We start from the raw sequence: 24,320 nt of genomic DNA, 5'->3' as shown, positions 1-24,320 counted from the left end.
CATGTGTGGTTGGAGAAGGGTGTAACAACTCTGTCTAATCAGGGTAATACCCTAGCCAGGGCACAAGAAGAGCAGAAAGGTAATTTGGTTGTGTTACCTACGGACAGTTTAACAACTTGTAGCAAAAAGAAAAAAATTTCTAAGCTGGTGTGTGGCAAAGAGAAGGGAAATATTTCTAACCTTTTATCTAGGAAGTCTATGGGTTCGCCTGAAAGGGGATTGTGTAGAGATCTGCCTGATGGGCCAGAGGTGATCCTGAATGTAAGTAAGTCCCAGACAAAGTCTGTTGTTGCTCAGGAAAGTGTGCCTTTAGAGCAAGCCCTAGGTGAAAAGGGTAAGGGCAGAATTTCTGTGAGGGGTGAATTGCTGCTTAGAAAAGCTCCTGGAGAAAGGAATCCTCATGGTACTCGGTGCAAGCAGTTCTCTGCAACTGAAGGGTGTGAAAGTGATTTAATCAAGGAAGTTTCAGTTCCTAGCAGCCAAAAAATTGTCTGTTGTGAATGGATCCTCTGACTTTCCTTTTAAAAGATCCAGTGTGGGTAGCTTTGAGAAGGTTTCAGAGAAAGTAAAAGTTGTTAAGGAATTGAGGCAGCCCTATAACCAAGTGGCTGTGTGGGGCCAACTTGTTGGGGAGACAATGGTGTTGAAACAGGAATGTCTCCTTTCTGATTCTTTAAATGAGCAGTTTGTGCTTCAGGGTTTGAGGACAGATTTGGTTACTGATGTGTCAAAGCAAAGCAGTTTTATGGCTAAATGCTTAAGGATGCGGGGGAGAGCAAGCAAACTCTCACCCGCAGACTCTTTGGATTTGTGTGGTATCTCTTTAAGACAGAGTCCAGCCTTGGAGATGATAGCAGTTACGAATATGAAAACTGGTGAACTGGCTCTGGTCTGGGGTAGTGCAAATTACTTGCCTGGCTGGAAAAGGAAGGACTTGCTAATAGCTGTTAGCACAGAGGGCCCACCCCATCAGCCAGTGAATTCTGTTAAGCAAGAGAAATCGGGGTTTAATCCTGCAGGACAAGGAGGAAAGAGAACACTAAATTTTGCAAAGGGAAGCCACAGGTTAACCCTAAAATGCCCAAACTCCAATGGTATTGAGCCAAAGGTGTGGCATGACAAACATGACTGTAAATGGACACTTGCAATGAACTTGTTGTTATTGCTAAATTTTGTAATTAACAATGTGCCTAATCTTTTGGAGAATCCCTTGAACATGTTAAAAGGAATACATGAGAACACACGTTATGTTAAAAGGCCTTGTTACACTGGGGTTTCACAGGTAATGCCTATGAACAATATGGGAACTTTTCACAGGGGAAAAGACATTCCAGATCTAATGTGCTATATGAAAAGGAAGACTAAGGCACACTACCATATTGCTTTCATGGCTAAATGCCAAGATTCCTGGACTATAAAGAACATTAATATCTGCATTTATTCGATGTTAATTGGGTTCCAAACGTTTGCCCGAGCTGGTATGGATAAAGTAGCAGTTTTCTTTAGCTCTTGGCAAGATCACATGGCACATACAGGAACCATGCTGCCAGAGCAGATCCAATCCACTATTGTTCTAACTAAGTGTTACCTTGAGTTTGTAAAGAGGTTCAATCATGTGGTTAAACATGATTTTGATAAACCGTTTCTGTTATACACTGGTACGGCTTCTAACCCAATACTAGCTGTAGTGAGACAGAACCCAGGATGGGGAGCTCTTGGGATGCAGTCAGTGATGTTTGTGTCATCCCTTCCTGCATCAATTTTGCGTTGGGGGTGTGACGTTATTGACATAAACTGGGACCATATAGATCATCGTTGCAACCAAGGTCCGGTAGTGGCACCCAAATCTTGTATAAAGGGGGTCAAATGGGGTGTCTAGGACAAGGTTATGGTTTACTGGTTATAATTATGCTGTCTATATGTATGTATCAGTTTTGTAGTCGAAGTTATGAATATTGGCTCTATACTGTCTGTATGGCAAACTTATGCTATGCTTCTGGGTAACATCCCAGACAAGCTGAGATTAGCTCTGCCTAGCCTGCTTGATGGCCCATTAAGGACCATCAGCTATACAATGGACCCATTGAGAGAAGGCAGATACGCCTTGTACCTCAGCAAAGTATGCAGGGACTGGCCCATGTGACTCCAGACTCCATTTTGCTGTAATTTTCCACAGTAAGAACAAAGAGGTGTTCTTACACCTGGAAAAGACTATATAAGGCTGATGCCTGATCTCCATCTTGTCTTCAATCCTGCTTCTTACCTCTGGAGGGACTTTGCTACAAACTGAAGCTCTGAACAAAGGACTGAGGACCCATCCCAGCTGGGGATGTATTCCAGAGACTTGATTTAAACCTGCAGTTTATTCCATCGCTGCTGCAAGCCTAAACCAAGAACTTTGCCATTACTGTATGTAATTGATTCCATTTAACCAATTCTAATTCTCATCTCTATCTTTTCCCTTTTATGAATAAACCTTTAGATTTTAGATTCTAAAGGATTGGCAGTAGCGTAATTTGTGGGTAAGGTCTGACTTGTATATTGACCTGGGTCTGGGGCTTGGTCCTTTGGGATCAGGAGAACCTTTTTCTTTTACTGGGGTATTGGTTTTTATAACCATTTGTCCCCATAACGTGTGGCACTGGTGGTAATACTGGGAAACTGAAGCGTCTAAGGAGATTGCTTGTGAGACTTGCGGTTAGCCAGTGGGGTGAGACCGAAGTCTTAGTCTGGCTGGTTTGGTTTGCCTTAGAGGTGGAAAAACCCCGGCCTTGGGCTGTAACTGCCCTATTTTAGCAATTTGTCCTAAGTTGGCACTCTCAGTTGGGTTCCGCCAGAACCGCATTGTCACAGCAGGGTAAGGGACCCCACCCGGGGTGGGAATTGGGGGAGGGGCAGGAAAAGGGGGGTTCTGGCTGCATCGTGGAAAACCTGGAGTGTGAAGGAAATCAATCCACTGCTCTGTGTGTGTGTGTCACTCCACCCCCTGCTGGAAGGGCTGAGCCCTGCACTGTGTGTGTGAGGGTTGGTGGAAATGGCCTGCTTTTGGGGGGGGAGGGGCAGAGAAATGATTGATTTGGGGGGAAATGTTTAAAGAAGGAAAATAAACAGTGAAAGGGGATAATTGTGTCTCCTTCCCCAGGAGGCAGCAGAGAGGACCCCAGCACCCCATAGAGAGGCTTACTCTATGAGGTCAGTGAGGGGGTGGTCTGTTAGCCCTTGGGTCTCCACTACACCCACATACCGGCTGGAGTTGAGTAGGCAGCTGCAGCCTGTGCCCTCCCCCCAGCAGGGTGAAGCCCTGCCCCCAGCTGGACGGAATCAGCACTACCTGAGCATGCGTCATAGACCCCATCCTGATAATGGCTCAGGGGAGATTTTCCTTCACATCCAATAGCCAGATCCTGCACTGGCACAGGAGGCTGGGAGATGTCTCCCCAAATACAGTCGGGGATGCTCATTGTTAGTGCGCCAGGTAACTGCAGTTCACAGCTCTGCAGGGCAGTAAAGACGGGCTTGGAACACAGGAGTCCGGGGTCCCAGACCCAACCCCGCCCCGAGCCACTAGACCCCACTCTCCTCCCAGAGCTGGGGAGAGAACCCAGGAGTCCTGGATCCTACTCCTCCGCCCCGCCCCCATTATTGCAGGTACAGGCAGACATCACACACAGGTCTCCTGCTGGGGGAGTGTCACCTCTTTCACACAATCTGTCTCTCTTCCTGTGTCCCCAGCAGGAAATCCCATGTGCCAGGGAGATTCCCTGACCCTCGACTATTATAACCGCTCCAAGGACTATTGTAACTGAACACGGCCGAGATCCCTGTCATCCACAGTCCTCTCCGTGCTGCCGCAACCCAGATCTCGATAAGAGTCCACCGCTCATGCCCCAGGGAGCATTCACCCTCCTCCATGAGCTGGGGAAACCCACGAGAACCCAGGCATCTTGACTCCCAGCCCTCCTCCCACCCCGCAGCAGAGCCCTGGGGCAGGCCCCACTTGGACCACTGGAACTGGGCATTTCTGGGGCAGTTTAATTGTAGCTTCAATTTTCCAAGCTGTGTTGGCTTTCGGGAGTCAGGTCAGCCTAGCAGATAGAGAACAGAACTGGGAGGGAGGCGACCTGGAGTCTGCCTGCCCATGGGCAACTCACAGCCCTGCTGTGTGCCTCAGTTTCCCCATCAGTGCAAGAGGGGTAATGATCCTGCCCTGAGTGCCCTCCTGTGTATAGCACCTGGCGATCTCTGGCCGGAAAGCGCTAGACACGGGCAGGGTGTCGTTACCGACCCCACTGCTGTTTTCTTTCAGTTCCAGCCCCTTTCTCAGCTTTAACACAGTTTTCGTCAGGGAATTGCCTCTGTTTTGTTTCTTGTTATTGGATAATAAAGTGGTTTTACAAAACCATCAGCTTGGGTGACTGCCGCAGGACAGGGAGGGTTTGCCAGGGGCAGGGGACTCCGAGGCTCGAAAGCAAAAGGAAAAAATGACGCAGCAAGCAGCCTTTCAAAGGGTTTTTTTAGCAGATTGAGCAACTGGGAGCCAATCACACTTTCCCGCCAGGATCCATTTTTGACCGGACGTTCCAGTCGAAAACCAGACACCTGGCAACCCTACCTGTAAGTTGGTCTACTAATGCAGTTTGTTGCCTTGGCTCTCTTGTTCCTGGTGTCTTGTGGACAAAGCTCCCCCTTAAACGCTCTGTTCTCAGGTCTCCAAAACTTAGGGGTCACTGTTGGGCTGTTTATCTGTGCCAAAGTTCATAGGCCCCAAGCCTTATGCTAACTGCTGCAGCCAGCAATTTACAAGAGACAGGCCTGTGGGTTGCTTGCATTACTGTCCCATAAAATAAATGCTAAAGCTAGCTCTATGGGCTACACAATGCTGCCACAGGGCCCCATGTGACCACGAGCAAGCCACTGCAGTGCTCTGTGCCTCAGTTTCCCCATCTGTACAATGAGGATAAAAATCTTACTTTTCAGACTACAAATGCTTTGGAGCAGTTTCTCGCTGTGTCTGAGCAGCATCTGGAACAATGGTACCTTGATCCCAGCTGGGGCAGGGACTGTCTCTCGCTGTGTCTGGGCAGCACCTGGTAGTACAGTGGGGCCCTGATCCCAGCTGGGGCAGGGACTGTCTCTCGCTGTGTCTGGGCAGCGCCTGGTACAGTGGGGCCTTGATCCCAGCTGGGGCAGGGACTGTCTCTCGCTGTGTCTCGGCAGTGCCTGTGGTGCCCTGATCTCAGCTGGGCCATTAGATGTGACTGTAACACATGTGGTAAATTGTAACAATGACCTCGCAGTGTTTAGCTTTATTAAGCATCGCAGCTTCCTGCCTCGCCGAGGAGAACTGAGACACTCCCAGCCCAGCCGCTTACTGCTGCGTTCATTGATCTGCCCATCTTAATGCCAGAAGGGACCGTGGTGTCCACACAGTCCACCCAGCCCGGAGACCTCCCCACAGGGATCCCGGATTCCAGCCCAGATTTCATGGTCGAGCTAGAGCAGTGCTTTTAGGGACGTCTGATCTCCATAGAAAGACTCCGAGGGCTGGAGACTCTGCCCTGTCCCTGGGGCAGTGATTCCCAGGGTCAGTTCCCCTCCCTGGGGAAAATCTGCCCCTTATTCCCAGTCTTGATTTGTCTGGCTTTATCCCCCAGCCGTCAGCTCTCACTCTGCCCCTGTCTGTTGGGTTGATGAGACCTCTGCTCCCCGAAAGCTCCTCCCCAGTGAGGTGCTCACAGACCAGGATCTAATCTGCTTGTCTCCTTCTCTGGGAGAAACTCACTAGATCGAGCTCCTTCAGTCCTTGGCTCTCGGGCAGGTTTTCCAGCCTTCAGATAGTTCCTATTGCTCTTCTCTGACCCCTCCCCGATTTCCTGAAGTCCTGCTGCACAAAGACTAGTGGCGAAAGCCGGCCTCCTGGGTTCTTTATCTAGCTCTGGGAGGGGAGCGAGTGTGACGCTCTATAACCTCGGGGGAACATCCAGCACCCCATGTTCATCCTTGTAAAATGATTGTGTGGTATCTAATGCAAAGTTGTCGGGTGTCTTCGGAAGGCTCATGATGCACTGAGCATTGTTGTTACAGTAATGTTATAGGTTATAATTTCATGTATGTAGTTATGAGCCTGAAAATGTATCCTCATGGCTTAAAATAAGCCCAGGAAAAAACTCTCCAAGAGCAGAAAGGCAGTTCACACTTCATCAGGGCAGGTATGGGACAAACTCAGCCCAGACTCACAGGACCAAAGGATGGTGGCCTAGGCAGCAACAAAAGGATCTGATGGGCTCTTGAGTGAGTCACCCCCTTTCCTTAGGCCTGTTTGGGACTGCGATGAGGTAATGCTCACCTGACTCTGAGGGGGGGGGGGTGCAAAGCCAAGAGGGAAGAAAGAACATGATAAAAGGGAGAGACCTTTGCCATGCTCTTCCTCTCTTCCACCTACATCTACAGACACTACACCAAACGACTGAAGTGCTGATCAAAGGGGAGAGCTTGGCTGAAGAGCAATCAGCCAGCCTGTGGTGAGAAGCATTTAAGTTTGTAAGGACATTGAAAGTGTTAAGATCTCTTAGAATGCGTTTTGCTTTTATTTCATTTGACCAAATCTGACTTGTTGTGCTTTGACTTATAATCACTTAAAATCAATCTTTCACAGTTAATAAATCTGTTTTTTACTCTACCTGGAGCACTGCGTTTGGTCTGAAGCGTGTCAGAGACTCCCCTTGGGATAACAAGCCTGGTGCATATCAATTTATTTGTTAAATTGACGAACTCATATAAGCTTGCAGCGTCCCATTGGCATAACTGGACACTGCAAGATGGAGGTTCCTAGGGCTGTGTCTGGGACCGGAGATATTGGCTAGTGTCATTCGGTTGCACAATCCAAGAAGCAGCTTACATGCCAGAGGCTGTGCGTGAACAGCCCAGGAGTGAGGGTTCTCACAGCAGAGTAGGGTAAGGCTGGCTCCCAGAGTCAAGGATTGGAGTGACCTAGCAGATCACCAGTCCAGATAACAGCAGAGGGGAATGTCACAGCGGGGTCTACAGGTTAGAGCGGGGAGCTGGAAACCAGGACTCCTGGGTTCTCTCCCTCGCTCTGGGAGAGGAGTTGGGTCTTGTGGTTAGAGCAGGGGGACTGGCAGTGAGGATTTCTTTGTTCTATCTCTGGCTTTGGGATGAGTGCAGGTCCAATGGGTTAGCGCGGGGGGACTGGGAGTCAGGACTCCTGGGTTCTATGCCTGGCTTGGAGAAAGGTGTGGGGGTCTAATAGTTAGATCAGGGTAAGGGGGTAGGGGCTTTTCCCTGATAGGCGGCTGGGTGGAGTGAGCTGTGAGCATCTCAGACCTGTTCCTAGCAAACGTGTCTGAAGCACAAAATTGACACCAGGGCTGGCTGAACCTAGAGGGGAGGTGGGCATTAGCAGGGAGGCCATGAGCATGGGGTACAGCAGTGGTTCTCAAACTTTTGTATTGGTGACTCCTTTTACACAGCAAGCCTTTGAGTGCGACCCCACTTAGAAATTAAAATCACCTTTTTTATGTTTAATACTATTATAAATGCTGGAGGTGACAGCTTGCGACCCCCCCATGTAATAACCTCAGGACCCCCAGTTTGGGAACCCCTGGGGTACAGAATGGCTCAGCAAAGACCCCAGAGGGAATTCAGTCTCCAGGGCACATGAGCTGTGCCTTATCTTTGTTTCCAGGTGGCACTGTTACAAATTGCGTAGGGGCCACCATGGTGTGACCCACCTGAATGGGGAAAATGCAAATTGCAGCTCCCAGCAGGCCCCGCCCCCCCGAACTACAGCTCCCGGCGGCCCTTCCCCCAGACTACAGCTCCCGGCAGGCCCCGCCTCCACAGGACTACGGGCCCCGCCCCCCGAACTACAGCTCCCGGCGAACCACGCCCCCACAGAACTACGGGCCCCGCCCCCCCGAACTACAGCTCCCGGCAGGCCCCACAGCTCCCATCGTGCTTTGCGGCAGCGGCTGGCGCGCTCGGGTCCCGGCATGGACCCGTGTTGGAGTTGAAGCTCTGGGCGGCCCAGGAGATGGGGCTGCCCCCCGCGAAGGTGCCCCCCGACGGGGCCTTCCGCCGGTGAGAGCCCCGGGCCCCCCAGCGCGGGATCCCCCCGGCTCCCCCCCTGCTCCCCGGGACTTCCCCCGGCTCCTGTTCCCCGGGTTCCCGTTTCCCTCCTTGTCCGCCCCGGCCTCCTGCGGCTCCCTCCCCCGGCCCCCTTCCCCTGCTCCCTCGGGGTACCCGCTTTGGGGAGCGGCCTCGCTCTCTCCTCGCTTCCTGCCCCCTCCGGTCCTTTTCCCTCCTTCGACCCCATTTTCCCCCTCTTCTCCTTGGTACCTCCCTCCCTGCCCCAGCCCCCCCCCCCCGCCTATCATACCCCCACCTGGGACCTCTCTGCGAACCCCCCTGCCCTATGGTCCCCACCCCACCTGGCCCCATTCATTATGTCCCATCTGTGGAGCCAGAGCCCTCCCACCACCACTCTGCTCTCCCCCAGAAAAGGGTCTGCCTGCCCCCAGAGATATTACCCCTGAGCCCTGTGAGGTTACCTGGATGAGCCAGGCCTGGAGGGGGGAGGGAAGGAAAAGGGGCAGGGACAGGGGGGGATATACAGTCCTGAAGCGAGGGCCTCCCATGCTCCTTGTAGAGGTTTCCAGTCGTGTCCCTCTGGGCTGACGCTGTCGCTCTGTATCCCCAGGATTTGCTCAGGCCAGTGTGCGGAGATCTGGAGATACGTCACCCAGCACGTGCACCACCAGAGGTGAGAGGAATGGGGCGTGGGGCCTTTCCTCTCAAAGGGCTGCTGGCTCCCATCCGGCCCTACGGTGGGGGACTGGCTGGCTCAGGGAGGCAGTGAATGGGACATGGGGCCTTCTACTTTTCAGGTCTTCTCCTAGAGCCAGGGGTAGAACCCAGGAGTCTTGACTCCCAGCCCTCCCTGCTCTAACCACTGAACCCCACTCCCCTCCCAGAGCAATTGCTGTTTCTGCAGTAGCTTCACCCCTCTCTCTTTCCTCACAGGAATGTGAAGACGATCCGAGGGAACTTACTGTGGTATCCTTTCCTCGTTCCCCTCTGCCTTGGGGACTTGTTACTATGGGCAACTTTCTCACCAAGGGGCCCATCCAGCCCAGTGTCCCACCCCGTCCCTGCCCCCTAGATCAAGCCCCTGGGCCCATCCAACCCCTGGGGGGGAGAAGGTTTAATTTCCTTGCTGACCTTTGGCTGGCATCTGTCTCTTGGCCTTGGACCCCCCGCAGCCTGTTGGGTCCGACCTCTGTCTGTCCATCCAAGCCTCTGTCCCTCTCCACGTTCAGCCTCCTTTACTCAGGCCTTGCCTCAGGTACCAGCATCTGGAGGAGACAGAGGTGAGTGGGCCGGTGGAGACTGCTGGTTGAATGGAGCATGGGGCAGGTGTGGATAGGGGCGTGTGGGTGAGGGCTGTTGGTGGGATGGGACGAGTGTTGTGGGTGGGATTGGGTAATGCTGTGTGGTGTGGTGGGTGGGGACAGTGGGTAGGGGATAGTAATCTGGATTTGGAGGGGCGGGGAAGAGGATCAGGGTGCTGTGGGGTAGAACAGGGGCCCTGCCATGGGGTGAGCTGGATGCCTGGGTCTATAGCAGTGGGTGGATGGGGGGCACACTCAGAGGCGGAGCTGTCCAGGAGAAGCCCTACCCCCAGTCGGTGTCTCCCCCGCCCCACAGGGAAAGCCCAGCGGGTCAGAACCGGAGCAGGAGTGGCACAGTTGGGCCTGCAGATGGAGATGGCCCAGCGTGAGGTCATGGCTGACGATAAGGGGGGAGCCCCAAGGATCTGGGGGGTCAGCATAGTCTGTGCCCCCAGTGCGCTACCCCAGCCCATCGCTCTGGGGGTGGGGGGCATAAAGTCCACCCCAGTCCTCCCATCTGTTCTCCCCCAACACACAGTGGGATCATCCCCCTGCAGCCCAGATCCATTCCCTCCCCCCCCCCCGCCTTGGGGGCACCATCTCCCCACGTGGTCTTTTCCCCAGCCGCAAGGTTCCTGTGGCCCATGGGGCTGCTGCTTTTCCCTCCCATGCTCCCTCCCCAGAAATCACCTGTGGGGTTCACACCCATCACCTCAGGATTCCTGGGTTCTGTCTCCTACTCTGGGAGTGGGGCAGGGGAGGGGGAGAGGCTGGGAGCCAGGACTCCTGGGTTCTATCCCCAGCTCTGGGAGGGGAGTGGGGCCTAACATCTGGGGCTTGGGGTGAGGTTTCCCTGATGCTCTTTCTCCTCACACCCTGCAGAGGTCTCCCTAGAGGCGGCCCAGGAGTGGATCTGCAACACCCAGCGCCGCTCCCTGCTGCTCAAGGCCTATGCGGCCCGCACGACCAAGGAGCGCCAGCAGCTGCAGGGCAGCGTAACCCAGTTGGGGGTGCGGCTGGAGCAGCTGCAGGACATCAGCAGGTGTGTGGGGGATGGTTCCGTCCTTAGCGTGTGGTACCCACTGCTCCTGGTCACATCCCCCAGAATCCTTTGCTCCCGAAGCACTACCCAGTGGACATCTAAATAAAAATAAAATAAATAAAATCTCTGCTGGGTAGTAACTCCCAGAATCCTTTGCTCCTTGGGAGGGGTGTGACGGAGCAGGGAGCAGGGCAGATTTGACCTGGGAATGTTGCAGGGGGGTTGCAGTGGGGATGTGGGACTTCCCTTGAAGGAAGCTACCTGAGCTGTAACCTGAGCCAGGAACGGGGGTGGGGAGAATTAACACCTTCTGCCCGGGAGACTGAACAAAGGAGAGGAGCAGCGGGAGGGGCTGGGAGTTTAGTTTCGGTTGGGGCTGGGTGGTGCAACGCAGGGAACCCCAAGCTGGGGTCTAAGCTCCCTGAACCTCCCAGAGGGACCTAATTGAGGGGGTCCGGTCGTACCTACACGCTCTGAGACTGTGTTCCTGTCCTTAAATAAACCTTCTGCTTTACTGGCTGGCTGAGAGTCGCAGTGAATCTCGGGAAGAGGGGTGCAGGGCCCTAACTCCCCCACAATCCGCAACAACTGGTGGCAGCGGTGGGATCTACTGCACCCCGTGGACGGAGCTTCCTGCAGTAAGTGACTGGGGAGCAGTAAAACGAAGGGGGATTGACGGGGACCAGGCGTGCTGAAGAGTGAGAGAGAGACGGTTATTACCCCTGGGAGTGTGTGACCAGCGAGAAGGACTTTTGCAGTAACAGGGTCCCCCGGGGGGATCGCAGCGAGTGGTCCCAGGGGCGGAGGAGTCTGCAGCTCGACCCTGGCAGAGAGGTGGTGACCTCGAGAAGGGCTGGCACACTAGGGGTCCCCCTGGGAACTGTGGGGAGCTGTGAGCACACAGGCCGGTGAGTGGCCAGCAGGAAGATGTATGCCAAGCGGCTTAAGAGCAACCTGGTGGAGCTGTGCAAGCAGAGGCGGCTGTGCATTGGGAGGCTCACCAAAGAACAGCTCATTGCCCAGCTGGAGGCGGAAGATCGCGCGAATGAACTGATCCCTGTGTCTCAGGGAAGCAGCCTGGCAGATGCAGCGCAGGGACCAGTGTCTGTCCCAGCTGGGAGTGGTCAGCCGGCTGCTGAGGGCTTCCCGAGACCCCTCCTTCCTATGCCTAGGGGAAGGGTGGGGAGAAGCCCAGCAAATACCGAGGGCGCCGTGACCCCCCCGGCCAGCAGGGGATCCCCCCGGCGAAGCCCGCCGGCCAGCAGAGGATCCTCCCGGCGACGTTCGGCATCCGGGGAGCGGAATTGGCTGGAATGGGAGAAAGAGCTAAAACTGAGGGAGCTGGAGGATCGTGAACAACAGAGACAGCATGAAGAGAGACAGCGTCAGCATGAACGGGAGGAGAAAGAGAGACAGCATCAGCGTGAAGAGAGACAGAGACAGCATGAACGGGAGGAGAAAGAGAGACAGAGACAGGAGAATGAGAGACAGCATCAGCGTGAACTGGAACTGGCGAGACTGAGGGGCAGCGAACCCCCGGCTGCGGTGAGTGAGGGGGGACCCAGGACTGCACGGAGCTTTGATAAGTGCATCATGGCCCCATACAAGGAGGGGGAGGACATGGATGACTTCCTGGAGGCCTTTGAGACGGCCTGCGAGCTGCACCGGGTTGATCCCGCGGACAGACTCCGTGTCCTTACCCCCTTACTGGACCCCAAATCCGTGGCATTGTACCGCCAACTGGGAGAGGCAGAGAAAGGGGACTACGAACTATTCAAAAGGGCCCTGCTACGAGAGTTTGGGCTGACTCCTGAGATGTACCGGGAAAGGTTCCGGAGTCAAGATAAAACCCCTGAGATCTCATATCTGCAACTAGCCGTCCGCATGGAAAGATATGCCAGCAAGTGGGCTGGTGGGGCCCAGACGAAGGAGGACCTGATTAAACTGCTGGTACTGGAGCAACTGTATGAGCGGTGCCCATCCGACCTGAGGCTGTGGTTGGTGGACAGAAAGCCAGAGAACCCGCGACACGCCGGGCAGCTGGCTGATGAGTTTGTAAAGAGCCGGTCAGGGGGTGGCAGGGAGGAGCCCCAAAGGAACAGGCCCGCCGCGATGCAGAGAGAGAGTCACCCTGGGACCTCCCAAAGGGGGAATATGGGGAATCCCCTCCCACGGGGAAGGCCCAGCATCAGGGACAACCGACCGGCTCGAGGGGACCCACGGGACCTGAGCTGCTATTACTGCGGCCGAAGAGGCCACGTTCGGGCCCAGTGCCCCAAGCTCAAGGACAGACTGAGCAGACCGAACCCGCACCGGGTTAACTTGGTAGAGGCCCAGACGGACGAGGGGCAGGCTTCCCACGCAAGAGGGGCTGGCAGCTTATCAACTGCTCAAGAGAGAGAAGGGCCCCCGGCCAGCTTCTCTGGGGGGCCAGATGCTCCGGATTCAAAGTTCTCCGTTTACAGGGTTGGTGCGGGGCTGTCCCTGCGGAGCGAGTGCCTTGTTCCCCTGGAGGTGGATGGGAAGAAAGTTTATGGATACTGGGACACGGGCGCAGAGGTGACACTGGCCCGGCCCGAGGTGGTGGCCCCAGATCGGGTGGTGCCCAACACCTTCCTGACCCTGACCGGGGTGGACGGGACCCCATTCAAGGTTCCCGTAGCGAGGGTACACCTGAAATGGGGGGCCAAGGAGGGCCCCAAGGACGTGGGAGTGCACCACCATTTGCCCACTGAGGTGTTGATGGGGGGGGACCTAGAGGACTGGCCAAGCAGCCCCCAGACCGCCTTAGTCATGACCCGTAGCCAGAGCCGGCGAGGGGCACTACGCCCGGACCTTGGGAAGGATGTCCCACCGGAGGCACCGAACCCTTCCCGGGTGGGAAGGGAAACCCCAAGGACAGGCCGCGGGGTGGCTGGGGCTTCCGACCCAGCCGACGAGAGGGAGCAGGTCCCCATCCCTTCCCCAGCCGCCGAGTTCCAGGCCGAGTTGCAGAAGGACCCCTCCCTGCGGAAGCTAAGGGGCCTGGCTGACCTCAGTGTGGTACAGACCATGAGGAGAGGATGCAAGGAGAGGTTCCTGTGGGAGAAGGGGTTCCTGTACCGAGAGTGGGCTCCCCCGGGGGAAGTGGAGTCGTGGGGGATCAGGAGGCAGCTGGTGGTTCCCCAGAAGTTTCGCCACAAGCTACTGTACCTGGCCCATGACATCCCTCTCGCAGGGCACCAGGGGATCCGGCGCACCAGGCAGAGGCTGCTACAGAACTTTTACTGGCCCGGGGTCTTCACCAACGTCCGGCAGTACTGCCGATCCTGTGACCCCTGCCAGAGGGTGGGGAAGGCCCGGGACAAGGGGAAAGCAGCATTGAGACCTTTGCCCATCATAGAGGAGCCTTTCCAGAAGGTGGCCATGGACATAGTGGGACCTCTCAGCAAGGCGACCCGGTCTGGGAAGAAATACATCCTGGTGGTGGTCGATTTCGCCACCCGCTACCCCGAGGCAGTGCCCTTATCGTCCATTGAACCAGACACTGTGGCGGATGCGCTGCTGACCATTTTCAGCCGAGTGGGGTTCCCCAAGGAAGTCTTGACGGACCAAGGGTCCAACTTCATGTCGGCCCTACTCCGGTGCTTGTGGGAGAGATGTGGGGTCCGGCACACCTGGGCCTCAGCATATCACCCCCAATCCAACGGGCTGGTGGAGAGGTTCAATGGGACGCTAAAAATGATGCTGAAAACATTTATGAATCAGCACCCGCAGGACTGGGACAAGTACTTACCTCACCTGCTGTTTGCGTACAGGGAGGTACCCCAGGAGTCTACCGGGTTTTCGCCTTTCGAACTGCTATATGGAAGGCGGGTAAGGGGGCCCCTGGACCTGATGAGAGACGAATGGGAGGGGAAGGCCACTCCTGACGGAGAGTCGGTGGTGGAGTATGTCCTGACCTTCCGGGAACGACTTGCCGAGCTCATGGGCCTGGCCAGGGAGAATCTGGCCAGGGCCCAGAGGAAGCAGAAGGTCTGGTATGACCGCACAGCACGGGCCCGCGCCTTCGTCACTGGGGATCAGGTGATGGTCCTCATCCCCGTGAGGAAAAACAAACTCCAGGCCGCCTGGGAAGGGCCCTTCAAGGTTGTCAAGCAACTAAACGAGGTAAACTATGTGGTGGAGCTGTCGAACCGGGCACACCACCACCGGGTGTACCATGTGAATATGATGAAGCCATATTATGACAGGGGGAATATGGTGTTGGCCGTGTGTGGACAGTGGGAGGGGCAGGGAGATGACCCTTTAATTTAATTTAATTAATGGAGATATCCCATCTCCTAGAACTGGAAGGGACCTTGAAAGGTCATTGAGTCCAGCCCCCTGCCTTCACTAGCAGGACCAAGTACTGATTTTGCCTGAGATCCCCAAGTGGCCCCCTCAAGGATTGAACTCACAACCCTGGGTTTAGCAGGCCAGTGCTCAAACCCTATTCCCTGGGACAAGAGTTGGCTTCCCCCTGGAAGCAATTCCTCTCTCTGATCGGCTAACCCCTGCCCAGCGAGCTGAGATCGGAGGGGTGCTGCATCTGTACCAGCAGCTGTTTTCCAACCAGCCTGGACGCACTAATCTGACTGTCCACCGGGTGCAGACAGGATCGCACCCGCCTATAAAATGCTCCCCCTTCCGAGCCACAGGGAAAACTGCTCAGGACCTGGAAAGAGAGGTCAATGACATGCTGGCTTTGGGGGTGATCCAGCCCTTGGGCCTCGCCGGTGGTGCTGGTCCCCAAAAAGTACGGGTCGATCCGGTTCTGTGTGGACTATCGGAAGCTCAATGCCATCACTGTGGCCGATGCCTACCCCATGCCCAGGCCGGACGAGCTCCTAGACAAGCTGGGAGGTGCTCGGTACCTTACCACCATGGATCTTACAAAGGGCTATTGGCAAGTGCCGCTGGATGCAGATGCCAGGCTGAAATCGGCCTTTGTCACCTCTCTGGGGCTCTATGAGTTCCTGACCCTGCCCTTCGGCCTCAAGGGAGCGCCGGCCACCTTCCAGCGCCTGGTGGATCAGCTACTGAGGGGGATGGAGAGTTTTGCCGTGGCGTATATCGATGACATCTGTGTCTTTAGCCAGACCTGGGAGGACCACATATCCTAGGTTAGACAAGTGCTGGACCGACTCCAGAAGGCTGGGCTGACCGTAAAACCGGAGAAGTGCAAGGTGGGGATGGCTGAGGTATCCTACCTAGGCCACCGGGTGGGAAGCGGCTGCCTAAAGCCGGAACCAGCCAAAGTGGAGGTGATCAGAGACTGGCCCGCTCCTCAAACCAAAAAGCAGGTCCAAGCCTTTATTGGGATGGCAGGGTACTATCGGAGGTTCGTGCCCCACTTTAGCGCCATAGCCGCCCCCATCACTGAGCTGTGCAAGAAGGGGAAGCCAGACAAAGTGGTCTGGACCGAGGAGTGCCAGGAGGCTCTCCGGGCGCTGAAGGAGGCTCTGGTCAGTGGCCCAGTTCTGGCAAACCCAGACTTTGACAAGCCCTTTATGGTGTTCACCGACGCCTCAGACACAGGACTGGGGGCGGTGTTAATGCAGGAGGATGAAAAGGGGGAGAGACACCCCATCGTGTACCTGAGCAAGAAGTTGCTACCCCGGGAGCAGAACTACGCGGCCATCGAGAAGGAATGCCTGGCCATGGTGTGGGCCCTCAAGAAACTAGAGCCATATCTCTTTGGGCGTCACTTCACCGTGCACACCGACCACTCTCCCCTGACCTGGCTGCACCAGATGAAAGGAGCCAACGCCAAGCTCCTGAGATGGAGCCTGCTCCTGCAGGATTATGACATGGACGTGGTCCATGCGAAGGGACGTGACAACCTGATAGCGGACGCGTTGTCCCGGAGAGGGAGCCCTGAACTTCCCCAGGTCACTGGTCAGAGTGACCCCGCTCAGTTCAGTCTCGAAGGGGGGAGAGATGTGACGGAGCAGGGAGCAGGGCAGATTTGACCTGGGAATGTTGCAGGGGGGTTGCAGTGGGGATGTGGGACTTCCCTTGAAGGAAGCTACCTGAGCTGTAACCTGAGCCAGGAACGGGGGTGGGGAGAATTAACACCTTCTGCCCGGGAGACTGAACAAAGGAGAGGAGCAGCGGGAGGGGCTGGGAGTTTAGTTTCGGTTGGGGCTGGGTGGTGCAACGCAGGGAACCCCAAGCTGGGGTCTAAGCTCCCTGAACCTCCCAGAGGGACCTAATTGAGGGGGTCCGGTCGTACCTACACGCTCTGAGACTGTGTTCCTGTCCTTAAATAAACCTTCTGCTTTACTGGCTGGCTGAGAGTCGCAGTGAATCTCGGGAAGAGGGGTGCAGGGCCCTAACTCCCCCACAATCCGCAACAAGGGGGTCCCATGGCGAGTGGCATTACGGATAGGGGACTGCCCATCTTAGGTAGCGTCTCTCAGGATCCTTTGCTCCATGGCATGGTCCCACTGGGGATGGGGCCTGGGTTGAGGTGAGGGTGGAGGGATGTCCTGAACTGTGCTTCCCCTCTCCCCCATCCTGTTTTCACGGCCTCCTCTGGTCTGTGCAGAAAGGCCAAGGGGGAGCTGACAGTGGGAGGGAAGGTGCCTGACCTCGGATTTGCTGGCGCGGAGCCTGAAGTACTGGTGAGTGGGGAGGGGACAGAGAGTAGATTCCCAGGTGGGCGGAGAGGAATTTGGGAATCCTGCTCCCTTGTGCTAGTTGGGGATGGTGATCTGGGGATCCCAGTCCTGGGATCTTGAGGGGATCTGGAGATCTCAAGGCAAGATCTAGTGACACAGGGTACCCAGTGATCTGAACCCTGTGAATGCCAGCATGGGGCTCTGGTGATCTCACTGTGGGATCTGGTGATGGGGTTTGGTTGGGGAGGAGCAGCGAATCGGACTGAGCCTGGTGCCGGGACCCGGGGGGAGTCTGTCGGGCCATTGGCAATCAGGTCTTGGGATCCTGAGGGATCTCACTGAGCCTGGTGCCTGGATCCCAATAAGGGGTGAGGATCCAGTAGATCCTGGTGATTCCACCAGTGATTCCTGGTGATCTGCAGCTTTCTTGAGGGCCGTCGTCTCCTCCCCACCCCGGTAACCCGTCCAAGTGTCTGTCCGTCTCTCCACAGCGGGACATGCGGACGGCCTGGCAGCTGCGCTTCCACTTCCTGAAGTTGCTCTTCGAGCACAGCATGTCTGGGGCCCTCCCATAAGACCCTGCAAGCTCCCCTGCCCTCTCCCCCCCCCCACTCTGTTTCTGACTCGCCCCATGTGCGTCCAGCAGCGAGGAGCTGCTGGACGCATCCTACCAGCACTGGCTGAGCACAGTGGAGGTAACAGGGGAGGAAGGGGCAATGGGGTAGGGACCCTGGGGACGGCTCGCATGGTGCACAGATGCAGCCACCTCTGAGCTGGGAAGAACTGCACATAATGCTGCACTGGGACAGCTCACCTGGTGCTAAGGTGCAGCTACCTCTGGGAGGGGCAGCTGGGGCATTGGGGCAGCCCTGACTGCTGGGGGGATTCCCCCCGCCTTGCTCCCTGCAGCGCAGTGGCCCCAATGCTGGGCTGGGGCATCGGGGCCAGCCCTGACTGCCCGGGGAGAGCCCCCTGCCCTGCTCCCTACAGCACAGCGCCCCCTAGCACTGCACTGGGGTATTGGAGCCTGCCCTGATGGGGAGGGTACATTGTTCCTGCCCTGCTGTGGCTCATCCCACCTCTCTGCCCACACAGGACATCGTGGGTTCCCACCCTCCCAACCACATCCTGGCAGCCCTGGAGCACCTGGCCCCGGAGAACACCCTGCAGATGCAAGAGCTCACCTGCCGGGGAGGGAAGAGGGGGATAGCTCAGTGGTTTGAGCATTGGCCTGCTAAACCCAGGGTTGTGAGTTCAATCCTTGTGGGGGTCACTTAGGGATCTGGGGCAAAAATCAGTACTTGGTCCTGCTAGTGAAGGCAGGGGGCTGGACTCGATGACCTTTCAAGGTCCCTTCCAGTTCTAGGAGATAAGATAGGACATTCCCCGCGACATAGAGGCGCTCAAGTAGGTACCACGAAGGGGGTGGTAGTGTGGGTGCATGGTGCTGTACGGAGCCGTCGTCCCCCAGGGGTGGTGGCCTGTTTTGGGGGGGCAGAGTCAGAGCTTGGGAGAAGGGGGTGGTGTGGAGCTTTGACCCCCTGGTGGTGGAAGCTTGTACTGCAGGGGGCAGAGTCAGGGCTCTGTGGGGCTGTCACCCCAGCGGTGCTGCAGTGACCCATGGCACCAGTGCTGGGGCCTGTACCTCTGCCCTCTGGCCTGCAGGTTCCGCTACAAGAGCACCCGCCTGGAAGACCTGGCGGGGCTGCCAGCAGCCCTGCCTTCGGTCCGGGGCCTCATACAGGTGAGTGGGGACATGGGGAGAGGCAGGCAGGGCTGCGTCTAGGGGCTGGGCAGTCCCAGCAGCTAGGTTATAGTGGGGGAGGGGGGAGCGGGCCACATCAGGGGGCTGTAGGTCCCAGGGGCTGGGATATAGCAGGGAGGGGAGGTGGCCCCATCTGGGTGCTGAGGAGACTTCCCTGTCCCATGGGGTCCCCCTGCACTGTTGGGGCCCTGTAGTGGGCACCCCCTGCCGGGGAGACATCCCCACCACCCAGGGTCCCTCCTGCACAGTCAGTGACCGCCCACCCCTGGGAGAGTGCCCCCTGCTGGGAAGATTCCCCGCCCCCTGTGGTCCCCCAGTGTGGTTGGTGCCACCCGAGACCTACAGAGTGCGCCCCCTGCTGGTCCCCATCCCCCCCGCTGTACCGGAGCTGGAGCTGCGGGCTGTGCAGCGGGATGGGCTGCACCAGGACTGCCAGGAGCGGGAGGCGAGTGCCCGCCACGCAGAGCTGTAGGCCTTGCAGAGCAAGCAGCAGCACATCCTGGTCTTCTGCCATCTGGTGGGGAGTGTGGGGGGGAATCTGGGGGTCAGAGCAGGGCAACCTCTGGACATGGGACCTGCCTGGGGGGTGGGGGGACAATAGGGCACACAGGAGGATGAGGAGGGGTTGGCTGGGAGGGGGCCCGTGGTTGGGGGGTTCCTGGAGGGGGATCCACAGGGTACCTGGCTGGCCTAGGGGGAAGGAAGTAGAGGGGGTGCATGCTAGGGGGAATATAGGGGTGTGGCGATGATGGGGGAAGGGAGGGAGTGGACAAATTGGGGGAGAGTGGGGGTGCCCTCTGGGGGGAAAGGGAGGGATTGTGGGGGTGAATATTGGGGTTCCTTGCTGGCACAGGGGCAGCAGGGACACTGTCTCGAAGCAGCCCCAGGACTGACACCCCCTGCCCCCCCAATCCACCCAGCACGAAAAGCAGCAGCACATCCGGGCACTGATCAAAGGCACCTCCTAAATCAAATCCCACCTCCGCAAGGACCAGGCCGAGGTGAGACACCCCACCCTCCCCCACTATGGGGTGGCAGAGGAGGGGGGAGTCCAGGGCCAGGATACCAGGAGGCTGTGGGTCGGGACTGAAAGGCACTGGCAGGGCTGGGGAGTGAGGTCCAGGGCTGGGAGGGTAGGGGGCTGTGGGGCAGGACTGAGGGGCACTGGCAGGGCTGGGGGAGTGGGGCCCAGGGTTTGGACTGAGGGCACCAGCATGGTCTCCCCCCACTGTCTCTCAGGTCCAGGCCTTCGTGCAGAGGAAACTGCTGGGCCCGGAGCAGGACATGATGCTGGAATTGCAGCAGCTGTATGGGGGGGGTGGAGCGCAAGGTCTGGCAGCTGGGGGCCATCGCCCTCCCCTGCCTGCTGCACCACAGCCTCCTGGGGTGAGTCCCCCACCCCCCCCGCTCTGTCTAATCTGCCTCCCTCCCCCCCTCCCCGCAGGCGCTCTCCCCCACAGACAGCAGGGCCCTGGGGCTGACTGTCCCCTCTGGGAGTGCCCCAGGGGGTGAATCCCCATATGGGGGGAGCCCCCTGGCCTTGGGGGGGAGTACCTTGGATGGAGAGTGTCTGGTGAGATGGGGGGTGCCTGAGGGTAGGGGGTTCAGGGGCTGATCCTTGGCGTCCCTGACCCAGTCGTCCCCCACCTGCAGGTCCAGGCCCACGAGCTCTCCATCCAGAGGCTGGGCTGGATGGTGCTCGCCCAGCACCGGGCCTCCCTCATTGTGTGCCAGGCTTCCGGCTTCCCTCTCTACAAGGTGAGACACGCACTTGGTGGAGCAATGGGGCAGGGAGTGGGGAGGTCCCCCCACAGGGTGGGAGTGAGACCCTCTTCTGGGGGGAGATGGGATGGGGGGCCCTGGAGGAGGGAGTGGGGCAGGAGCATCCCCTAGTTTATTCTGCATTAAACCTCCCTAGAGCCCCATGGGGGGTGATCCTGGGGTGGGGGGGGGGCAGGCCCTGTGTCCCCTCACCTCTGTCTCTGCCCCAGGCCCTGGAGCACCTCCTGCCCCACATGGCTGAGCTGAAGAAGGAGCTGCTGGCCCTGTGTGTCCAGCTGGGCAACAAGAGCCAGGCGCTGGCAAAGCCTGCAGCAGCGCCAGGGCTCCCCGGGGACCGACGCACAAGGTGAGATCTCTTCCATGGCTCCAGACGGACAGGGGGACGCCCCCCCGCCTGAGGACCCTTCCCAGGGTCTGCAAGGGGCACTCTCCTGGCACACGAGCCGGCCTGAGGGGCGACAGGACCATGGCATCTGCCCAGCAGCTCAGCACCCGCCACCCCCAAGCCATAACTTCTCCAGGCCTCACCGACGTATCTTTCCTCAACCCTGGTGCAGGCCCTGTGGGACCACGACCGGGAGCAAGCTGGGGCCTGGATCCACTGGTGATGGAGCAGTGCAGGCAACGGATCGAGCGTTGGCCTGAGGTGCAGGCCGCTATTGACACCTGGTGAGGAGGCCCCACCCACCTGGTTTGTGGGACATCTTGTTTTCCAGAGGGGGGAGGCTCTGCCCATCCTGTGCTGGGGGTTGGTTCTCTCCTGCTTGGGGTAGGGGCTGTGAAGAAGAAGGGGGCTTGCCCAAGTGGTGGGGGCACGGGAGGGACTGATCGGGGGGTGTTGGGGGTTGGGGTGGGGAAAAAAGGGGGTGGCCTGGTGCCTCTGGAGAATGGGCATACCTAGGGAGGAGCCGGGGGGCATGTGCCACAAGGGAGGATGTCGGGGGGGGGGGGTGCAAGTGTGGATGTGGGGGTTTCTGTGCTGGGGGGGAGCTGTAGGGGGCGGGGCAGGAAGGAGATATCTCTTCCCCCCCTCCCTGTCTGCAGGTGGGAGCAGCCGGGGCAGTTGGCCCTGCCTGCGGAGCACCGCCTGGGCCTCACCTTGCAGCAGTGGCTGGAGCGCTGGACCCTGGCCGTCAAGACCCTCCAGCAGCAGCACAGCTGGGCCTGATGGCCCCATCCTGCCTGGGAGGGGCTAGGGGAGCCCCGCCCCCAAAGGGGTGCAGTTGTAGGTAGCCACACCCATGTTAGGGAAGGAGTGTGGGTGGGACACGCCTCTATGGGGTGGAGATTTGGGGGGTTTAGTCCAGCTGTCCCCTCTTGCGCAAGGTGGGGAGGGTCAGTGTTAAGGGAGTGACCAGATGCTGGTGGTGGGAGGGTTGGTGGGGCTGAGCAGAGGTGGGGGAGTGGCTGTCAGGTGTGGGGGGGATCCCAGATGGGTTTTGTGGCGTTCTGTAATTCACGTTGTTCTGTATAAACTGACTAAATTCACATTCAGGTCCATGGCAGGGACTGGGACATGGGGCCTTTCCCCTCTGCCCCAGGGTGGGGACTGGCTGGCTCAGGTGGGCAGGGAATGGGGCACAGGACCTTTCCCCTCTGATTGGGTCACGGCTCTGATTGGGCCCCAGGGCAGGGACTGGCTGGCTCAGGTCCGTGGGGAATGGTCACCTACTAGGCGGCACCAGCTCTGTCTGGCTACTCCAGGCCTGCTGGGCCTGTGGTTCTGCCTCGACCCTCCCTCGTGCCCTGCCCAAGGGGCCAGTAAAGACGTCCCTGTCCCGAGGGCCTGAGCCCAGGGGTTTATTCCTGGGCTGACGTAGCAACAGCCCCTGCTGTATCTTCCTGGCCTGTCCTACCCAGCACAGCCCCCCTTGGGGCAGGTAGGGATCCCGCCCCTGAGCTCGCTGCCCTGGCTGGGGCATCCCCTGCTTGGCAGAACCACCTCTGAAGCCTTTGTGGGGGAGGGCGGTTGGGTGGGCAGCTATGTCCTTGTCCCTCTTCCATAGAGAAACTGAGGGATGGAACAGGGAGAGGTGAGTGGCCTAAACCCAGGAGTCCTGGCTCCTAGACTCACCCCCTCCTGCTTCCTGTTGGAAATCAAGTGGGGGGAAGCTTTGCTGGGGGGCCCCCAGCTGGGAACGGGGGGTAGACAGCACCTATCGCTGGGGGGCAGGGACCCCTCTCAGGCTGGTCCCTTTGGCTCCCTCAGCCTGGATGCTGGGCACGTCCCAGAGCCGGCCGCCTCCTGGGTGATTTGTGGGGGGAGGGAGGGTGCCAGCGCTCTACCCGTTGTTAGGCAAGAGTCTCCTTGCTTCACACTATCCTCTGGGAGTGGATGGGGCCTGGAGTACCCTCCGCTGACTGGAGGCTGGGGGGATATGGGCTCCCGCTGCCCCGCGCTGGCTGACAGCATTTCAGGCTCTAGGCTGATCCCCAGGAAACTGCCCCAACAAATCCCCGCAGCCCCCTGCAAATCAGACAGTTCCCCTGGGCACTCCCCACAGGGCTGGTTTCCTAGTGGTGTGACCGGTTTTTGCAAAGCTTTTTTTTTTTTTTTGGTCATCTTTTGGCGCTAGGGCTGGGTGGCTTTTTCTGCGCTGCTGTTGACGAGGGCAGTGGCACAAGGGGCTCGGCGGGGGGGGAAGGGTGCATGGGGGGTCACAGATAAGAATCACATTCAGCCCTTGCATGGCAATGGCTGTGCAACGCCTTTTAGTATTCAGGACTATTGATCTATACAACAACAGCATCCAAAGAGACCGGGGCAGAATCAAGGCCCCCGTTGTGCTGGGGGCTGCACAGACACAGAGACAGGCCCTGCCCCAGCTGAGATCAGAGCCCTGTTGGGCCAGGGGCTGCCCCAAAGAGTTTACAGTTTCCATACCCAAAAAGTGGGAGGAAAAACAGGCCCAGTGTCACACAGCAGCACTGAGAATAGAACCCAGGAGTCCTGGTTCCTTCTGCTCTAACTAGTAGCCCCCACTCCCCTCCCAGAGCCTGGGTAGAACCCAGGCATCCTGGCTCCCAAAAAGGGTGGGAGTGGGGTCTAGTGGTTAGAGGAAGGGAAGCTGGGCATCAGGACTCCTGGGTTCCATTCCCAGCTCTGGGGTTAGAGTGGGGTCTGGTACGTTAGCATAGCTGGGGCTGGGAGCCAGGATTCCTGGGTTCTTTCCATCCTGCCCTTAACCATCTCGCACAGCAGGAGGGGGCTGGGCAGGAAGTGGTGATGGAGTGAAAACTACCAAGAAATGCAAATCTTCAAAGGAGCCTGTGTCAGGAACCGGGTGGTGCAGAAACCAGGGCCCTCTCCCCACCTCTAACCCCCCCTTTGGCTGGCATTGGATCGTGCCCCCTTGGCCCCCAATCCGCCCCCTATGAGCCCTGGGGGGCAGGGAATAGCCGCAGTGCACCCTGGCCACGCCCCCATTCCACCCCCTATGGGCCCTGGGGGGCAAAGAATAGACATGGTACTGGGCACCCCATCCAATTGAAGTGTTAAGTGTTGCAGTACCCGGGGGTGTGTGTGTGTGTGTGTGTGTGTGTACAGATTTGTGCATGTTTGTGTATGTCCCGAGCAGCTGATCCAGCACCAGGGGGGAGAGGATATGTGGCTGGGGGGGGGGGGAAGGCCTTGGGCTGCACTGGAGGAGTGCAGCGCGGGGGTGACACCCCAAAAA

The 24,320-nt window shown here is 57.9% G+C and overlaps 1 pseudogene; it reads left to right on the top strand.

Annotated features, from left to right (window-relative positions):
- Positions 1–3,453: 3,453 nt before the first annotated feature.
- LOC128827332 (HAUS augmin-like complex subunit 5) lies at positions 3,454–21,811 on the top strand (annotated as a pseudogene).
- The last annotated feature ends 2,509 nt before the right edge of the window (positions 21,812–24,320 follow it).

This window comes from Malaclemys terrapin, chromosome 21 (assembly GCF_027887155.1).
Source record: "Malaclemys terrapin pileata isolate rMalTer1 chromosome 21, rMalTer1.hap1, whole genome shotgun sequence".
Lineage (NCBI taxonomy): Eukaryota > Metazoa > Chordata > Testudines > Emydidae > Malaclemys > Malaclemys terrapin.
Note: the sequence above shows the minus strand (reverse complement) of the source record. Positions and strands in the feature narration are given on the sequence as shown.